Genomic DNA, 21,774 nt, shown 5'->3' on the forward strand with positions numbered 1-21,774 from the left:
TGTCATCTACAGGCTGACATGCCCGTGTGGCATGCACTACATCGGTCTTACCACCCGAAAGGTGAAAATCAGAATTCAGGAACACCTCAGTACCATCAGGGCAGGCAAATTGACCACCAAGCTGGTACAACACTTCCTGACATTAGGACACAATCCCAGGGATGTCAGATGGGTAGTACTTGAACGTGTTATGGGCGACTTGTATAACATGGAAGCCAGGCTCTCGACCAAAGAGGCCCGTTGGATTTACCAAGAGAAGGTAGACCAACAGGGACTCAATGACCTCATTGAGTGGAGTAGGGTGGTACTATAACCTGAACACTGTAAACATATAAACATGAAAACATCTGTACTTCTGTGGTTACAGGTCCTTAGTAGTAATCAACCCAGCATTATCACCTAGGCACTCAGTAAGGTCCGACACACACTCGCTCACACCTATAAACACCCAAGTGCGGGCCTGTTTAAAAATATAAGATGCCATCACTACTATTATTGCGCTCGTAGACAGCCCGGTGAAGAGTAGATATGAATACCCCGGGAGAGAAGCATATATACATCTTCAGCCTGTACCAACCACCATTTCAGCAGGGAAAAGGTCACTTCAATATATCCTGTCCCCTTTTTTGGTCAGGAGTTGACACTAATATACTAAAGGAACAGGCATAGAACCCCTATTATACACTTGACAGTAGCGGTTTTACAAAGATGGCCGCGTCTTCCTTCAAGTACTCCTTTGCGCATGTACAACATCGCTAACCACTCTACGTGTAAGGAGGAGGTCACTACAATGAATCCTGTCGTTGTTTTAGACAGAAGTTGACACTAGCATACTACAAGAACAGGCTAAGAACCACTGTAGTGTACTCGATAGTAGCGGTTTACTTAAGATGGCCGCACTGTCCTTCAAGAATTTCATTGCGCATGTGCAATATCGCTAACCACTCTACGTGTAAGCGCGGTTCCCGCGCGACTTCCACATATAAACAGGAAGCAGGCCAACCTCTAGCGATTGAGGGCGAGCCAAGAACCGAAGCTCAGACTGATGAGGTAAGACCCGGGTTCCCGGGCTAAGCAGGGGGGTTGGACGTGCCCTACAGGAGGAGGGGGCATAGCAGGAAGTCTATACAGGCTTAACTAGCACACGTTGTTATGCGAGCGTAGTATTATGTTTACATGGTTTTTAAGCATACTAGATAGCGCAAGTTGATATCTACACGTAACCGCCCATGAAACGCGAATTATCATGACGATTCTCGGCAAAAAGCTGGACACAACCAAAGACCTTTCATACAACATCTAAATAGAAGAGTCTTAACATTGTCTTGAATAGCGTGCGATGTCATCGATGTTGATACATATATTTCTATGACATGTGCTTTTTTCAGAAACAAAGTTCCACAGTTCTGATTTTAACAGCCGAAGGGCTGGTGCACAAATACCCAAGACACTTACATGATGGAGGTGCAGGTATGCTGCTACACAGCATCTAGAGGGTAAATATCTTTGCCGAACATGAATTTATTACTCTGGAAGAGGAGCATTTGCTCGGTAAAACCAGGCATGACCTGGTAGAGGGGATACGGAGTACATGTGTGTGGTTTTTATTGTTTTTATTGTGTTCTCCCCAGGTGCTGAGTGAAAGATATCGCTGGTACATACTAGCTTTGCAGAGAGACCAGTCGACCCAAGCCCTGATGAAGTTGCCGGTAAAGTAATATGGCAACGAAACATGTCGGTTTTTAAATGAGCAGCGACACAGCTGAGAATAAAGCACCATATAGCCAGTGTAGTGCTGCTCGGTTTTAATCCTGAGTGACTTGAGTCCTGATCAGGCTCAACTCACCAAATTTGGGTCGACACTTCCTGTTTTTGTATATTAGTACACATCACTGCAACACATAGGTTGCTCGATAGATAGGAGTCATTAGGACTAGCACGCAGAGTTTGAGAGTAGTACATTACACATTTCTGTTCCACCTTTACTGTTTCTGTTTGGGGCGGCAGCGACCGATGATGACAACAGGAGGTAGTAGGCGAGTACCTGTCTACACATACCTCGTTGGGGCTGCTTCCGTGAGGCGTTGTCGTCCTATCTCACCTTTTTTATTCTTTTCACTTTCCTTGAACATGCACTGATCACCAGTAGGATTTTCATAGCACCATTGGACACAATGTTCTTAATACACATGTGGTAAACATACCAGTGAATGAGAGTTAGGCAGGCACTACAGATATTGAGCACCTGCACACTACAGAAGAATTTTTATAAACCTGTGCATAGGGTAGGTCTTGTTGTTTTTCATCTTTTATCTGAGAACAGTGACACAGCACTCAAGATGTAGAAAGTCCCAATAATAGGCTGCCTTGATAAAGCCTTTCCAGGTGATGAAAGAACGTAACTCTGAGTACAGGCAGTCACCAATTACCTTGGTTGCAGAGGCACAGTCTCCATTAATAGCGGCATTCTTGACTTTGCTTGTACACGGTGTACATTTTTTGAGTAGTTGGTTCTTCTAACAAACCTAGACTCCTTTGATGATAAATTTCTAGTTGTTGAAGACACTGAGATGACATGACAGCACGCCTGGGCTAGGGCTGTCCGGTGTATTGGACACTGGTGGGGCTGAGAGACGTGCTTGACTGGTTTCTTGCTTGACGGGTTTCATTTCTTTTCCTTGAGTTTCTTGATACTTGCTTCTTCTTTTTGTTAGTAAATGTAGTAGGTCCTTTCCTACACATAGTCTTGCTGTACTGCACATCCTTAGTTGGCATCCAGATCGTCGCCATAAATGTAGTGGGCTGGGCCCACATGTTCAGATGATGAAGTAGACGTAACCGAGATGATATTATGTAATTTATTAAGTCCATAAGTAGAAGTTACAGCAAGCTAGAACAAGCCCAGAACAAGCCCCACCAAGAGCAGCCTCCTAGCTACTCAGCCCATCTTCCCAACTGTCTCAAACACACACAGGCACTCAAGCATTCCACTCACACTAACATTCTATGCGGAACACTCACACTGGCTGAGTAGCTAGGTACAGAATGAAAGGGAACATATTAACAAGAACTGAGGATATTACACTTTCTTAACCACACCTAATCAGTTATGTCTCCATTCTGTGGTGCCCATCAGGGACCAGTAGGGTCTCACTATCTCTAACACACAAGACTACATCACTCCCATTGTTAAAAAGTACAAAGTATACATATATACATGATAACTCTTTAATGAGTCGTCGAGGTGTTTGAATCAATATTCCAAATCTCATTGTGTGAGGTTGAGGAGACATGGGAGGGATTTCTGCGCAGGCACAGGTGACACAGACAGAGGTGCATTCTTTGATGTCTCCTGACTCCCACATGGAAGGGTCTCACTCGGAACCTCTGGAGGCAACGAGCCTCGAGGCATACGTTTGAAATAAGAAGAATCTCTTGTGATGTACTTTCCTGTACAATGCATCAAAAGGAGCAAAAGATTTGCATTACCTTTTGTGCCTGCCAATGATTTGGTCTTCTTTTGTGAGCACAGTGCTTGAGCACAGTGCCGCCCGTACACATAGATCTTCATTTTGCGTTTGTGAGACAAATCAGTAGTGTGAAGTGTATCAACATCAATACATCTTTCAGTGTTCCTTTGTGTCACATTTGTTCCATGGCTCCCCCAAACATCAGGTGGCAGGGCTTTCATCTGTGGTAGAATGGGTAGTTGACCTGTATGCACAAAGAGTAGAATGTAGAAGTTTTTTTAGGTCAGGCCTTTCCAGTGCAGTGCCCTGAACGGTCTTCTTGAGGATGCTCATAAATCGCTCAATGACACCATTCACCTGAAGCCAGAGAGGTGGGATTTTCTGATGCTTGGCATTTAGATGAGTGAGAAAATCTTTAAAGTCTTGACTATTGAAAGGCGGGCTATTGTCAGATTTCAAATTCAAAAGGACACCCATTGTTGCAAAAATATTTTCCAGCCTTTCAATTACTTTGTCATGAGTAGTTGGTGACATATCTTCTAGGAGAACACTAGAGTATTCATCACAACTACTAGTAGATGATGTCCATTGTCAAGGGGCCCAAACAAATCAATTGCAATTTTCTCCCATGCATGCTTTGGGAGATCAAACATGTTTAACGGATGCGGGGTTGTTTTGGATGACAAACAGTTGCACAAATGACGTGCTCCTAATTCCTTTTCAACTCTTTCATCAAGACAAGGGAACCACACTCAGTCCAGGATGGCTCGTTTAGAAGCAGCAACTCCACGATGGCCTTCATGGGCCAGTTCAATGACTTGTTATCTCAGACCCTCAGTTATAAGAATTCTCGAACCTCATAACATAATGCCTTTTGGGGTAACTGACAGTTCTTCCTGCATATTTTGATTTTCTGGTATTCGAAGTAATCCTAAAGAGGTTGATTATGTTTTCTCTTACATAGATGTGTAATAATGCCTTTGAGTATTAACAAATCTCTGTCAGTGCTAGTGGCAGCAATGATTTTTTCCATTGATATTGCAGCAGTGGTACTGGATTTTACAATGAAGTTAACATAAGCATCAGTTGCTGTAGAAGTGGTGCCATAACATTGTATTGGTACACGGGAGAAGAAGTCAGCAGGGTTTTGACCTTTTCCGGTATCATGCACAGTCGTATAATCACATTCATGTAGTTGCAACCCCCACCTCTCAATGTATGAGGGAGTCTTGGCTTTAGGATTTCTGAACATGGTAAGTAATGCTTGGTGGTCGATGACAACCGTGAAGTGTTTCCCATATAGGAACACAAGAAAATACTCACAAGCCCACACCACAGCGAGGCTTTCTTTATCAGGTTGTGAATAGGCACTTTCCACTCTGTGACAAATGACAATGTGTCTGGGCGCATTTAGATGTCCAGTGTGCTGGGCAAGAATTACATTTATCCCACTGGGTTTGCATAAACAACCACCCCCGGCTGCAGTTTTAGATCAAAATATGCCATTTCAGTGTCTTTTTCAATTGCATGCTTGAGGTTCTTGAAGCATTGTTCACATTTAGTGACCATCGAAATGGGATATTTTGTTTTGTTAAATCTGTCAATGGGGCACTTACATTGACAAAATCACGAATATACCTTGAACATTAATTGGCCATACCAAGGAGGGATCGCAGCATAGTTACATCTTGTGGGGAAGAAGTGGATGACAAGGCTTGTACTTTATTTGGATCTGGAGTCATTCCCCCATCAGAAAAGATATGACTGAACAACTTGTGTTTGGCTTTTTGAATTTCACATTTTTCTACATTTAAAGTGAGGCTTACATCAGCAAGTATATGACACACTTGTGTAAGGGATGTATCATGTCCTTTTTGTGTGGCCCCAAAAACCATTATTTCATCACTGTAATTGAAAGCATTTGTGACTGGCTGTATTGTGTGAAAAATGACATCCTAAAAGAGTTCCACAGCTGATGACACTCTAAAGCATAGTCCTTTATATCTAAACAAACCAACATGAATTGAAATGTTAATAATATACCGGCAATTTCCTTCCAGTTCGAGTTGGTGATACCCTTTGTTCAAGTAAAGGCAGGAAAATACTTTGGGTCCATTTAGTTGCATGATCATGTCCGTAATGTGCGTACCTGGATGTTGTTCTCTTTCAATCGCCTTGTTAGCTTGGTGCATATCAACACAGATGTGCACAGCTCCTCCGCTATTCTTCTTCGACACTACCACTATAGGTGACACCCATGGCGTTGGACTAGTGGATCGCTCGATAATATCATGTTTTAATAGGGTTTCCAGTTCTTTCTCAACAGCCTCTTGTAAATGAAATGCAATCCAATTATGTTGTTGAGCAACAGAACAGATGTGCTCATTAATGTAAAGTTGCCCTTTCATGGTCTTAAGTTTACTTAATCCATGAAACAAAGATTGAAACTGACTCACTGTCTCATGATAGGCATTGATGTTGTAGTTTACAGAAATTAGCCCCATGTCAGCAACAGTATTGAAACTGAGTAAACATACACTCGCAGAAGTACTGTGCAGAACATGAATTGGTGCTTGTACTTCAGTCTTTTCATGCTTCACAGTTGCTATAAATGAACCTTGACTTTGCAGAGGTGTTGAAGCAGCCCACATATACACTTTGGTTTTTGACGGGGTTAAATGTGGGATTGGAGATAGTTCATTGTAATTTTTCACTGGCATAATGTTTATTGCTGCGCCACTGTCTATGGTAAAAGGCATGGAGGACCCATTCACCTTCAGTGTGATTTTGGGACAGTGTCCAAATGCATTTCGCACTTTCACTTGTCGATCTAATTTCGACTGACATTCCTTGCAAGAAGCTAATCCTACTTGTGCATGTTGTCCAGTGGTTGCCACTGCAAAACCATCTTCCTCATTGTCTCTTGATAATGACAATGACAAACATTTAGACAAGGAATTTGATGACAATCCACATCATTCCGTTTCTACTTGCCTTAATTGATGTTTCTGCTTGGTCTTGTGGGTGTGTTCTGTTCTCCATTTTGTTTTCTCAACAAATGTTCTTGATCTATCCTTTGCTCTCATTCCTGCAGCCATTTTATATCTCTCTCATGTAGTGGGACATTCATCACCATGTGAAAAGGAGAATCCACATCAAAAACACAACTTTTTTTTCTTTGGACACATTACTTTGTGGTCTTTCACCTTGTGTTTTGGCTTGCATTTCCCACTCAGTGCTGATTCATTTTGGGTCGTTCCTGCCTCCATGTTAGTGGCTTGTCTGTCAGCTCTCTCTTCTTTTCTGAAACCAATAATGACTTGCTTCAGGCTGAGTGTCTCGTTCTGGATTCATAGTTTGAATGAATCGGGGAGACAACCATCTATCATCCTGAGATGCATAGCGTCTTTATCATTGAAATCATTACATTTGCAATGCTTGATGAGAGAATCAAGTCTTTCTATATACTAATCAATCATTTTACCAGCTTTCTGCCTTTCTTAGTTGAAAATGTACCTTTCATAGTCGACATTTGGCATTGGATTGAACTTGGTGTTTAATGCCTCTTTGATTTTCCAGTACGTCACTTCATCACCGTGTGGTGTTTTCTCTATCACTTCTTTTATTGCTTCACCCACCAAATTCTTTAGATATGTAATGATTTTTTAGCCATTTGCTTCTTCCAGCACATCAATGAAATCGTTGAAGGTTTCAGTTCAGGCTGTCCTCCTGTCCCAGGATTCTGTTATTTGGCTGTATAGTAGGAAGGCGGTAGTTCTAAGAAGGTGGCAGCATTATAACCTGTGGAAATTTCTGCTGTTGAGAGCGGAGCCTGCTCCTGCTGCATCTACTGCCCACTTGGAACCTGTCTTTCGTTAAGCATTAGCCGTGGGCTAGCATTTGGGTCGTTGTGACTGTTCTCTGGTTATGAGGCGCTGTCTTCTTCTTTGGCGGTGAGTAGCAGTTTTGTTTCTTGCATGGGGTCTTCCCCACTCTCACCGCTTTGCAGTGTACCTGTTTTCTACTGGCTCTTGTGTTTCTTCGCCCTTGGCAATCACTGCCATTTACACTTCTATTCCTGTTTGTCACTGTCTTTAATGCTGTCGTACTGCATAAATGACGGCTCTGTGTTATACTGTGGTGCAGTATGTCTTGTCTCGACTTTACCAGCAAATTTCTAGCCAGCGACAAACAAACTTTCTGTAAGGTCTTCACTTTCTTCATAGGCCGTGCACTGGCAGGAGTGGCTCTTTGACTCCACATATGCCACCCATCGATGTTTCACTTTGACTGAGGCACCCTTGGCATGCACAAGCAGTTTGCTGGACCATGATAAACTCTCTGGGAGAGCACTCTTGGTTCTTTAAATCACAGGGTTTACATAATACCCTATCTCATCCCCAGTTGTTGCATCCTCCCCAACCCAGGGGCATGTAAGTTACCATGCCACACACAGAGCTCGGTATTACACGTCCTTATTCTTCAGAGTATAATCATAAACTGCATATACTACGTTGTGAACGTTCTTAACCACAACCAATGACTTATGTCACTAACATAACATAACTAGAGGGGTGCCGCTATCTCTAAAATACAACACTACGTTATGTACCGGGTGATGACTCTTTGAACAATAATGTTGGTATTTATCAAAATCACTAATTGCTCAGTCTGCAGTATACGGTTATATGTACTGGATACACTCTACTGAGAAATTGTAGAACAAAAGACAGCCTTGCCAAATACAAGTGTCTTTTAGTGCTTTTCACCTGAAGTCCTGACGAAAGGACTAAAATTTGCACATTGCTGAAACCTGTCAACCCGTCTTAGGAAAGGGTTTTTGTATGCATTTATTTCAATCTGCAGTGAGCCCGATGTTATGAGTAGATGTGTGGATACACACTTCAGAGACCATTTCAAATGTCGGGTGTCTAGGCATGAGTCCAAGCTATGACCACACACATGTTAGGTGGAAATTAGAGATCATGGTACTTAACATAAGTTGTCAACGTCACCACTGTATGATTCAGGGGATAGTGGTTGCAGGAGCAAGCATGAAGGACAATTCTATATATGTTTCTAACTAGGCCTGCTTGTCTCTGTGTTGGTAAAGGGAAATGATCCAATGATGACACAGTGTGAACAGACCATAACTACAATCCGGTCCTCCTCCAAGACTTCTGAAATAGTTCATACTTTGTCAGGATGTTCAAGTGGAGCATAAATGCCTGTCTTTGAGAGTTAGCTTATTTTAGTGATTGGTTTTATTAGCAGTCACTGAATCTGAAACTATAAACCGTACAGTAGGTATTAAAGGTAGGGCATAAACCTCTTATATCCTTTCAATTTTCTTGAACTATGTTTGTGCGTCTTGACGGGGATAACTTGTGGTGACATTTTTCCCTATTGACACCCTACTTTAAGTCAAGGAAATGGAGTGGTTGTCTATGTGTTGTTTATGCCCTGCCTCATCCCCTGCTCACAGTATGACACATTAGACTGTGTGAGGGTGTGGTGCAGTTCGGGTTACTCAATTACCCCTTGCTTCCACGGACAGAATGATTTCTCAGTCACACACACATACACACATCACACGCTGGTGGGGCCCATAACACCAACATTCATTCTCTCAAACTAACCGTGCCTACAAAGGGTCATTAATTCCGAAGCACAACTGTTCTCTTTGATAGAGGAAAACCACTTCTCCTGAATCACCCTAATAATTCCTCCATCAGGAGATCGATTGAATCATTTAGTTGTTATTTAGTTTAATGACACTTTAACTCTCAAACTAATCAATAAACATTTCAATGAAATAATCACCCGACACAGTAATTCAAATAAGGATTTTCTTTTATCTAATTTAAATGCAAGTTAAATCTTAATAATGCAATATTATCTTTTGTCATATTTACCTATTCTGGCTAATTGTCGTTTTCTAAGTCAGAACTGGTCCTCAGTAAATTCGTCAGAGTTTTATCATATAGAGTCACCGTCCTCTCCGTCAGCATAAGGATCTCTGATCATCGATTCTCCGTCAGTAGCTTCGGCGTAAAGTGGTTGCTTTTCCCTCTCTAGTCTACTAATATTTATATTAAAATTTACATATTAAATGTTGCATTTCTCAATTCTCAGTAAGGTGGTTGGCTGAATTCAAATACATCTTGGTACATCAGGAAAAATGTAAATGTAAATTTGATACTTGTATAGCGCACTACTCACCTGCAAGGGTCTCAAGGCGCTTGTACGAATACCGCTGTGGAACCCATCCTGGCTTTCCCCATGAGGCGTCCACTCCTGGGCACCCCCAAGGTGGAGGCCAGGCATCCTTAGCGTTGTGGGAGCCATTATGGAGATTAAGCAAGCTATTGCCCAGAGTTGCACTCCATGATTGGAATAGGCACCCAGGCGAGAATTATCAGGTCCGTGGAATTTTTGAGTCCAAGACCCGCCGAGGCAGGGAATTGAACCCTGGTCCCGGGCTAGACCTCTGCATCAGGGTCTGCCGCTCTAATCATTGAGCCACACTTCTCCACATTTTCAAATTCTCCCATGCGGGAAAAGTCTCAAAGCGAATGTATGGGAACGAGTAATCTATGGTCCTTATTGTATCAGTTCGTTGAGAACAGGTCAGGTTCAACAGTACATATTTTCCAATTGCAACATTTTCTTTACGTTCAGGGGCATTGGCACCTGACCCAGGGTAGTCTTCATGGGCATGGTCTGACAGGTCACACAAGGGACACGGTCGAAGTCAGTGCAGGTGCCTTTCTCCATTGTTCAAATGGTGAAGTAATGTACTTTAGTTAGGCTTCAGTCGGCGGCCATCTTTTGGTAGGCCAGAATAGTCAACTTAAGCAAAGAAACACAAAATCGTAATTAATACATGGAAATGATTATAACAGTGTTATTCTCTTGCTAATACCCTTATGTGTGTGCATTTATCTAGCCATATGCAACATACAAAGCAGTTAATGCTGGTTTATTTTAAGCGAAAATCACAATAACATTACTCAAGCAGCGTTTATCATTTTAATATGCATACAAACTTAGTTCACTTATTATTTTAGCCATGCAAATGCATTCCCACGTGTATTCTTTCTGTCAATAAGGTTGGTTTAGTTATATCACATCACACTATTAATCATTATAATTATTCATTAGTCATTTTAATATAAACATATATGAATGGATTGGGTATATAAAAAGAAAAGATTTTACCCGCTCCATCAGGTGCACATCTAGAACCACAGCAAAAAATGATGTACATATTGTGGGCATGTCAAAAAAGGATGCGAGAAAATGAAGGCAGTTATTTAGTAAACATACCAGGCACAAGAACCTGGTTTGAGTATATTTTTATGTCCCATTACAATTTCTGAAAACCACTCAAAACACAGGCTTCAACCTGTCCTTTAACATGTGCTTATTGACTTTCCAGAATTTGTTTGACTCAATATGGAAAAAATGCTGCCAAAGTGTGAATTTTAAACCATATCAAGAGGGTTAAAAGCTGAGGGCCTCATTTATGGGAAGTTAGCATACGGCAGCACAGCAAGTCACCTTGGTGCGCTGCCCAATGTCAAAGTGAAAGAACATGAATGCACCATATTTATCTAATACGGTGCATTCCTGTATTTTCCCCCAGGTGATGGAGCAGTTTCCGCAAGCTAGAACCAACGAAGGCACCCTTGCACCATGGTGCATGGGTGCCTGTGTTGTCCGCAGGATTGTTTAAGTGCAGGAAGGGGTATCTTCCAGCACAAAAACAATCTTAGGTTGCAGCACACATGGAAAGAAAAAAAAAGAGGAGAAATAAAGTTATTTCTCCTCATTGCACAAAAACCTCACGCCTCCCCAGGTTTACAAGGTTTTGCAAATCTGGGGAAGCATCAAAATCCATGGGTGTTGCATGGGAACACCCACTGCAATGCCAATGGAATGCCTCCCTAAAGCAGAGTAAGGCAACTCAGAGATTTGCACTGCCTTGCTCCATATCTATGAAGCCATTCAAGTCCATGCGCAGTGGCTTTTCGTGACCTCATAAATATGATTTTGTGGTTAGCGTTCCTGGAGCATCACAAAAAGTGATGCTACGGCATGGCAAGGGGCTCATAAACATGCCCTTGATTGTATACAGTCTTGTATTTGCAATACTTCACCCCTTGTATAATGTTCTTTATAAAACAATCTAAGAGATATCCATATTTTTTCAGGGGATTCCTGAATATTTTAATTACAGCCAATGAACATCCCAAATGAGAGTGGAAAAAGGCTGTTCAGTTCATGATACCATCAGTACTATCTATTATCACACTTGGGATTGAAACACATTGGTTTCACTTCTCTCTACAAAAGTGTTGACTTTATACATGACACAGTATTTTGTCCTCTTTGGTGGGTTGTGTGTCAGAGTATCATTAGCCAAACATTTTGTCTGACAGAAATATTATGTATATATAATTACAAAAATGTTCCTTCATTGGCTGTAGATTTTCCATATTAACTCCAGTAGGGGATATTTTTCTACTTTGAAGAAAGTGGGACAAAGTCATTTTCTCCAAGTAAGAAGGGACAAGGTGCCTTGGCTTCCCCAGAATCAGTGCAATCTCAAAGGGCATGAAAATCAGATTTGTCCTCCTAAAGTATTTTCCTAGACTGAAAACTGGCTCAATGCGAACTCACCCTAGATATCTCTGGCTTCATGGAGCACAACCTGAATATATCTTCCAGTTTTGCTTCCTTGGTGAATTTACAGACTCAAAAATTGAAGAAGGCGAAAGGGAAACTCCTGGACCAGGGTGAGTCAGCAATCTATCCCGGTTGCAGCTCTGTTCAGCTTGGAGGTTTTGGGTGCCAAAACTAATAGCTTTAGCAGAGGCTAAATGACAACATATCTGACTTTGAGGACCCCTTCATCGGCTTCTCCTTCTGACTTTGCCTTGCTGTAGAACGCAGAGCAAAGGTAAAAATGTTGGCAAGTGCATCTCATTTGGTGTATCCACCTTTAGCTTTATACAGTTGACCTGAAATGACACTTAGTTACCAGTCTTAACAGGTGCTGTTGATTGACACTTTATATTTTCTAGGTAATTTTTCTTTAAAACATAAACAAAATTATATCTAAATTGATTTGGGAATTGTATTATGGTGTTTCCTTAACTGTAAAGTTTATGCCTTGCTTGAACTAACCTGCATTTCTCTGGAGTATTGCCTGCTGCTTATGTCACAGCTACCATGGTTTGAGCAGAGTTTCTCTTAGAACTGTGTTGAGACCTAACCAGGGTATGTTTATTAAGTTGGGAAGTTGGGAAATAGGATAAGCTGTTCATCTTGGTCATGGCATTTTGCAGAGGGTTACACAGGGGCTGCTCCTCTGCTATGGTGGTGGAGCGTCGCCCCACTGCTTTCTCGCAGTACGAGAAGCAGAAACATAAAATGATAATAACTTTAAGTTATTACCATTTTATGTTGCATTGCACGTGGGCAGGGCTACTCTTCTCTACGAGCAGGGCAGGGGGGAGTGTTGTGCCCACTTCTGAGTGTGCAAAAACTCGGGCCGCCCAAACCAGGCATGCCCACTCTGCCCTTCTCCATGCAGGCTGCATTGCAGCCTGCATGGAGAATATGCCCACCTCATAAGCCCCTGCCAGGGTGCCGTCCCGACCAATCACAACGCTGCTAATGATTGGCTTAGGGGAGGAAGCCTGGCTGCCTGCTTCCTGTTCCTGTAGGAGGCAGGAGAGCAGGAGGGCAGGAGCAGAAAAGATGTGGGACCCAGCCTCAAGGTAAGTTAACATTATTGTTATTTTTTTAATTAAACCCCCCATGTGACCTCCTCGCAACCCCCCCACCCCGTGCGACCCCCCCACACGTTGGTCCCTCCACCCCCGAGCCATGCTGGCCACGACTTGGGTTACATTGTCTTTTTTGTGTTACCCTTAGGATTAGGTGATTGGGCTGAATAGTCCTTTTGATAGACTGCAGATGCAACATGTACTTTCTAAATGAGACTCAATGTGTGTGTGCTTTTTAATTGTGTTACTTTGCTAACACAATGACATTTTATTTGCTAACTAATGCCTGTTTTATTTAGAATGTGTGAGCATTGTGGGTGCTGAAACATGCCACAAAGACACTATGGTAGTCACAAGTAGCCCTTGCACGTTGATTTATTTCACTTAACAGTTGTGATAACTCGCTGTTGGATTTACAGCTTTTGTTCACAAATTGAAGATAAGCATGCACATAGATTTTCTTGAAGATGCAAAAAAAAAATCCCATTGTTAAAATTGTCTACTATGTAATATTTTGCTGTGTATGTTTTTTAAATTCACTACTTACAACAGAAACTTCATCTTTTGGATGCTTTGCATAACAATCATTGTTGAGGATACAGTTCAGCTGTGCTAATGCAGCTGGTTCAGCAAAGTGGCCCTCCTTTCAACTTTCAGCTTGTACCCCAGGATAACGTTTCATTATGGAATTTCTTTTCTAGGTCAGCTGGGTGCAGTGTAACAGAAGCCACCCCAAAAGACACCTCCACTAAACAAACGCTAGACCTTTGGCTCTTCCAATGCTTGCTATTTTTTGCACTGGCGTTAATCGCTGAATTCCAGATAGTCTTACCCATCTCACAGTCATTTATTTCTTTAATAGAAATGCAGCTTATTTTACCAAAGGCATCTGTCTTTCAGTAAAAGGAATACTTTTGGGGAGAATGAACTGCAAATAGTCTAATATGAACCAGTGAAGTTAGTAAAGTCTTACCTACCTAAGAACATCATTCTGTAATCACCAGGCATTGCATTAGGCGTGCATTCATCCAGCCTCTATCTGCTCACACCTATGAAGCATGACAGGTGCGCCCAGCTGACATTTGCTTTATTAAGCAGCAGTGCAGGACATTCTGCTTATAGGCTCTTAAAATTAACCATATCGTATCCTGAAATTAGGGAGTGTTTTTAATGAGTGTGAGAATGCAAGGTTTTATATGTTTTCAGTAAAAGGAAGTAGTCATATATTTAGAAAGCAGCCGATATTTTAAGGCCTGACTACCTGCAAAGATGTCTTTGAGGCAGTGGCTGGAGGTTCACAGGTTTAGGAGTATCAGCCAACACTGGATGAAAATTGAGTGGAATCTTTGCATATACAGTCTTCCTGCAGAAGTTGTTTCTGTGTTTTATTCTGGATACAGGTAGTATTTGAAGTAAGAATCGCAGACACATCTAGCACTGCAGTAATTATGTAGCCAACTTTTCCCCGTAGCACTGTGTCCATTGACAGACTCAATTTGTGTGAAGTAGTATGCCCCTCTGCTCACACCTGCTCCTGTGGAACAGCCTAGTCCTCGTGTTGCAAGCCCTGTAAAGGATCTTTATTTGGACCAGTCAGAATCCCGCCCATATGGCCACCTCTTTAGGCTATCTACAGGCCACTCTCCAGTCGTCATCCTCCAACCAGCTCTGGTCTTGTTTCCACCTATCTCTCAATTTATATACCACTGGGAGACTCTTGCCAAGGAGCGTGTTTGTAAATTTGGGAGATTGCGTGGTTAGTCAATGGGGCCACCGCACCCTATATTCCAAAGGTATTTCCTCTGTCACACTGCACAACTGGGATGCATATGCTCGCATGATATATTTCAACTGTTAGTATAAGAGGGACTGGCTCCTGGTCAGGTCATACTACTCCTGTAGCTCTGAATTTGGCCTGCAGTCCTATGAAATCGCTCGCAAATGTGTTTATGTCAAGTGCTGGCACAGGATTAAAAAGGCTGAACTAGGAACACTGAATACCCATCTATGGAATAAAATGCACTTAAGGAAGGAATGTGCAGCTATGGATTACTTGACAGCATCAATAAACCGACTAGGCTTTGAGGATCTCTGGGCGACCTCAGGGACCCATAACGGCTTCAAACAACTTGTAAACAAGACAGTGAAAAGGCTTTCTATAGTGGAAGACAAGGCAGCGCTCAAAGAAAGGGCCCACGGATGACTCGTTGTGCAGACCTATGGCAGGTCCTCTCCACAATCGCATCTAAGTGTGGGATTTCAAAAGAACACGAAAGAAAAATACCTGCATTTCCGAATGGGCATCTTACCAACCCAGTTGCATCCCCCCCCTGAAAACGATCCCTGACTAAGGCTACATGTCGCTTATATGGGAAAGTTGATGAGGGTGTCTTACTCCTACTGTGCATCTGCAGAGCACTGCAAGTTGAACAGCGACTGCTACTGAAGCCCATCTTTATAAACAAGGGGATAAGATCCTGCAGACAAGCAGTGAAGGCATGCCTCCGAGAAGGAGATGTACAGGTATTGTGTAGCTTTGTATGATTTATGGATGCAGCAGGGAAAAGAATTCTGACATTAGGTGACCAGTAATCTTTATCATTGCAAGCAAAAGAAACTCACAGCGTCCCTTCTTATTGTACTACAAACACTTAGGCCAACTTTTATTCGGACATCATAAGCTGGAGGACAACACCCAACAGTAATACACCATCCCTGCTGTTTATAGATCAATCGAACATCGCACAGTCGCCTTTTTCTACATTGACCCAATCATTGAGTTTTTAGCTATTTGAATATGTTCCCTTAAACCCTATCCCCTTCTTTATTCATCTTGCGGCAAACACACAATTTTAAACTTTTAGGACTCATTGTCATAGTTATTTATCAAATCTAGTGATAAAAGTTGTTTTATTTCTATTTATAAACACACTAGGCCCTTTACGTGCCAGAAATAGTAAGCTCTTCAAAAAACGTTTAGAGGAAAGAATGGACCCTGTACATATCTTGCTATCCTTTGCACTCTGAACTGACAACTGAAGCAGGCAAGCATCCAGGGCTTCAGTCTAAAATCCCAGGACGCAAGTTTCTTGTCTTGTATATTGAATGTACTGCCAAAACCTAACACATTTAGCTAATTGGTTGGAATTTTATACATCCAATTAGCTCGAGACAAATAATTTATGTCTGATCTATTGATCGAAGACTTTGTTTACTTACTGTATTTGATAACAACTACTGGTCGCTGTTCCGATTGTTTTGACACAAGGAATGAATGTTTTATGATATGCTCTTCAATCTTTTAATCATGAATTTTGCTATACTATGCTTTTTTATGTGAAAATTGTCAAGGTTTTTATTAACCAAACAATAAACTATTACTTACTTACTTGTAGCTCTGAGAACAGTCCTGGAGCTGCTCAATTTAGGTTCCACTCTTATATGTCACAGAAGTGCAATATTTACGCTCACTTAGCACTATATACTCTGTGTGCCTTAACTTTATTAATGCGGAGTGAAGCACTCAAATGTACTTCTGAAGTGTATTCACTGTTGAAATCTAGACACTCATGAATGTGTGCATATTAATGTTTAGGTTAATCATGGAAACATGTAGTTCTGACATATATTACATTCATGATTTAAGCCATATTGCATTTGTTTTAAGTGCATTGCATATGTAACCATGAGTTAATTTATTTCCATTTGCATTTATTTTTTGTTGCATTTATTTTGAAGTTATAAATTCACATATAATCATGCATTCGAAGTGCACATTATAAATGTTTAACTAAAGTTAGACCTTTAATTCTTAACATGAAATGTATTTTACTCACGCTGCATGCTCTTTCCTTCTGTAGATGCCCTTATGTGATCTTGCAACTACTGAAAGGAGTAATATGTATTAAACATAGTGAGGCCTAAGAAGTGAAATCTCTGCAAGAACGGAATGATTTTATGAGCAGAAGAAGCCACCTATTCAGTGCATGTCAGGACCGGAAGGAAACTCAGGGTTGCTGAAGCTATCCAAGTTCTGTGGGATGGGAAAGACTGGAGATGTTGCAGTTCTACCTGTGGAGGTGAACATCATTGTTCCTTGGAGTGGTGGTGCGAGATAAGGCTGATGATGAGGTATCTGTGTGTTTTAATTAGTGTTCAAATTTTCTTTGATGCCTTCATTTGCTTGTGAAAATTATTTACGTTTACAACATGTTTTTGGTTTTTTATGCACTGGAATGAATATTATCTTACACTAGACCCACTTAACTTACTGATTCCTGGTCATTATTGTGTGACCCAATGGGTCACACAAACTTTAAATTCATTATTTAAATGTTGGCTCCCTTTGCCTCTCAGTCAACCAGAAAGATCTATTAGGTCAGAAATGAGAACCGCTTCCTGCACACTTTCAGTATCATCTTGCCAGAGGTCACTTACCTTTGAAATGTCCAGTAGATCCCACTTCCTGTATCTCTCCATGTCTCACAGTCCCATTAGTGCCTTTGCCTCCCATAGAGGAGACTATAGCATCAGCCTGTCCTTCTGCTCCAGAAGTTGCATGGCCTTTTTCCTTATCTTAACCACCATGGCCGAGGGGCCCGTAGTTTTTTTTCGCACCCTCCCTCCATGTAGCCTGTTCACATAGCCCTCTAGCCTTTGGTTTTTCAGTTAATTTCTAGATTTTTTTCAAGTACGTTAAGATCTTATTACCATACATAACTTTAATATTGCATTAACCTTTAACTTATTTAGTTTAATTTCCGGGTGTTTTAATCATAGCCACCCCACTATCACACTGAACACAACTTTTGGCTGCATGCACTCGGGGTTTGACTCCAGTGCCTGACCTCTGGCCTGGTCCTCTGCTCAACCTCATGGACACCTAACCCCAGTGGTGCATGACCAATAACAATGCATAGCAGGTGGATGACAAAGGCCTGGCCCATGGCCAGGACTTACTGCCATCCCTCCCTCCCCGGGAGGTTAAACCTCACCACACATGCCCTTTGGCAGTGCGCAGTTGTAGGTTGGCTGCAGGACAGAACCTACAGCTGTGCATTGCACTCAATGACTCATAAACCCGACAGTCATACTTGAAAGTTTATGCCCTTATATCCCTACATTTAAGGTCATGAATTGGAACATTGCTGTGTTAAATTCTAAAATGGATGATTTGGGGACTAATATAATATAGCTATGCAGGAAAACTGGGACACAGGAAATGCTTTCCTTATAGATGGTTCCTAATGCTCTTTAAAGCTGCACTCCCCTCACCTGCAGTGCTTGCTTAGGGGGGCCTTCTTACCTTAGTTTCCCTCAAGATCCCCTGTATTTCTTTAGTGGTGGAACACACCGCACCAAATATTTTAGCAGTTGAAAGAGATTTAACAATAAACGCATTCCTACTCTTAAGCCCATGGTGAGGGAAAGGATGCCTATTATCGGGTTATGTTGCTAGGCGATTTTAATATCTTACTGTGTCAGCAGGGGTGTGCTCTCTTGAAAAACACATTTGATGCTATTCCCACTCTAACGCACTTTGAGCACATTGAGCAAGGCAATATGTTAGAGGAGTTAATGGCGGCCAATAACTTGTTTTGTCTGGAACAGACTGGGGTGGATGATGTTATACCTTCATTTACTGGACAGGGCTGTTCCTCCACTGTTGATTTTATCATCCTTTCCACCCCTTTGATCTTAGCCACAATATCCATGAGTGCATATTGGAATAACTTTAGTGACCACATCCTGAAAAACGTTGGTTTTAGACTGGGAATTCAATCAGGAACCCAGGGAGAAAAAAGGCCCGTCAAACAACACTCTTGGAATTAAAGACAAAGCTCGGGTATTGAAATGAGACAGGATAATTCCATGGGCTTTCCTAGATAATCTCTATACAACACGTGGGTGACTTAGATGTCCTTCTAGATAGCAGCTCACTGGATGAAGAGGTCCTTCATGCTTTCGACAGTCTCTGCAAGCAGATTGCGGCCTACCTCTCAGCTCGTGGTGCGCAGGGGACTGACAGGGAAACTAAGTGATTTGATGGGAAATGCTCTAGAACCCATAGAAATCTAATGGAAGCCCTGAAACAACAGCTCAGGAGAGAAGCAAGGGTTAGAGTTGGGAGTGCAGGAAAGCCTATAAATTAGCAACTCTGCTCAGGAAAATCAAAATTAAGGTGCAGGCCAGGGAGGATTTATTACAGACTTGTTTGCTCTTGAATAGTTCCAAATTCTGGGAGTTTGTGAACAGACCCTATTTTGCAGGGATAGCTAACTCCAGTGTGCCCTATACCATAGCCCCTGACATATGGATTTCCCCCTTCAAGCGGATGTACAGTGGGCAGCTGACAGAGGGAACAGATAGGATGTGGGTACCGCGTAAGGATATCCAACCGTTGATTTTCAACATAGCCGAAGTAGGCAATTCCATCATTGCCAATGCATGGGGGGAAAGCGCCAGGCCCAGATGGGCCATCCCCAGATCTTTACAAGGCAGATTCTATAACCTGGGCAAAGGTGCTGACTCGCGTATTTAATACAGCCTGTAACCATAACCCTCCACTTACATGATCCAAAGCCATGAAACTACCCATCTTTAAAAAAGAGGCAAGGGATAACCCATTTTGCTAAGGCAAGGGTGAATTTTAGCTCTCCTGCTCTGGAGGAAGCCCTCATAGCCTCTTGTGGGAACATTCCAAAAGTGGGCTCTAAGTTCATACCGGGCCTCTTGTATGCAGATGATGCGGTCCTGATTGCGTAGACTGCTGTGGGGCTACAATGTCTTCTGAACACCTTTATAGACTTCATAGACTCCCTAGATCTGTCGAGTAACTATTCGAAATCCCATTCAATGACGATAGATATCGGAAGGCTGCCAGAACTAAGTCTTGTGGCAGTGGGACTGAACTCACTAAAGTATCATCATTACCATATGTCGGAGTACTCTTCGATGATAAGGGGTCATGGCTATCCCAAAAATCCCTGCAAAAGAATACTCTGCTGAGAGTTGTAGGAGCGACTACTGATTTAGCTATGAGGCTAGGGATCAAACCAGTGCACGCTATGGCCAAGACATATCGAGAGAAGTGTATCCTTATGCCATGTTACGGGTGTGACGTTTGGGGTACAAAGATGCAGGGAAGCTTCAAGTGATAGAGAAAAAAATCTTATGTAACCTCCTCGCCATTCCTGCTTCCACACTATCCTTCGCAGTACATGACAGGTGATGCTTGGCTACATCTCCGATACCATCACCTTACCACCGATTTTGTGATGGCTAAGAATCTGGTCCAGCCCCGCTCTCGAATTAAATCAGCTTGTGATCATAGAAGCAAGGACCTGGCCACCTATTTCGATTTCAAAATATCGCGTATACTGGACTCCCTCCCTACCATCCACCCTCATAACCACACGGATATAGAGGCCTGCATTAACAGCCCGCAGCTGCCCTCTTTCAGAGAAGTTTCCCTTACTGAGGTCACCTCCACGCTGGCCAAAATGAAAAGCGGATCCCCCCTTGACCCGGCCCCGGTTAGATTTTTAAAAACCGTGTCTCCCAGCATAGCCCCCATCATCAGGGATCTCATTAACACCTCTCTCTCCCAAGGCACAGTGCCTCCAAACTGGAAGAACGCTGTTGTCAAGGCTCTGTTGAAAAAGCCCCAACTGAACCCGGACGACATGGCCAACTACAGACCCATATCGCTCCTTCCCTGTATCAGCAAGATGGCTGAGAAATTAGTGAACGTACAGTTATCCAAATTCCTTGAGACAAACAATCTCCTTCGTCAATCTCAAACAGGTTTCCGGCCCGGCCATGGCACGGACACTGCCCTCCTCTCCGTAATCGAGGAGGCAAGGTGCATCCTGGATTCAGGAGGATCAGTGGCAGTGATCCTCCTGGATCTCAGTGCCGCCTTTGATACGGTGGACCACCGTGTCCTTCTCCATCGCCTGGCCAGGGCAGGAATTGTGGGATCTGCACATGCTTGGATTGACTCCTTCTTATCCGGTCGCTCATTTCAGGTGTGGGACGGCAACTCACGTTCAGACCCACTCCCACTTAGATGTGGTGTCCCTCAGGGGTCTTCGCTTAGTCCCACCCTGTTTAATGTCTACATGGCCCCCCTTGAAGATGTCGTGACCCCTTACGGGATAAAAATAGTAAACTATGCAGACGACACTCAACTTGTCGTCTCTCTGTCCCACCTGGATAAACACCCAGACAGCCTGTTGAACTGTCTCCAGGATATCCACACATGGATGTGCGAATCTTCCCTGAAGCTGAACGGTGCAAAAACCGAAATTATGCTCTTAGGCAATCAATGGACCTCCATACCACCATCAGTTTGGCCGGACGCCTTTGGTGAAATCCCTACACCAAAAAAAGAAATTAAAACACTAGGAGTATGGCTGGAACCGGACCTCACTATGAAGACCCAGGCAGCCAAAACTGCTGGAACATGCTTTGGCCTCTTGCGGTCAATTCGCAAGATTCTCCCT

General features: G+C 42.6%; 1 protein-coding gene across 1 annotated transcript in view; it reads left to right on the forward strand.

The window, feature by feature from the left end:
- The window catches only part of SCN3B (sodium voltage-gated channel beta subunit 3), a 941,302-nt gene that overhangs the window by 86,582 nt on the left and 832,946 nt on the right, over window positions 1-21,774 (forward strand). The window contains exon 3 of the mRNA XM_085647252.1: window positions 17,128-17,398. The gene's annotated coding sequence lies outside the window, so the exon portion shown is untranslated. The remainder of the gene's footprint in view (window positions 1-17,127; window positions 17,399-21,774) is intronic.

The sequence above is a fragment of the Triturus cristatus genome, chromosome 3_2 (genome assembly GCF_964204655.1).
Source record: "Triturus cristatus chromosome 3_2, aTriCri1.1, whole genome shotgun sequence".
In the NCBI taxonomy this organism is placed as follows: Eukaryota; Metazoa; Chordata; class Amphibia; order Caudata; family Salamandridae; genus Triturus; species Triturus cristatus.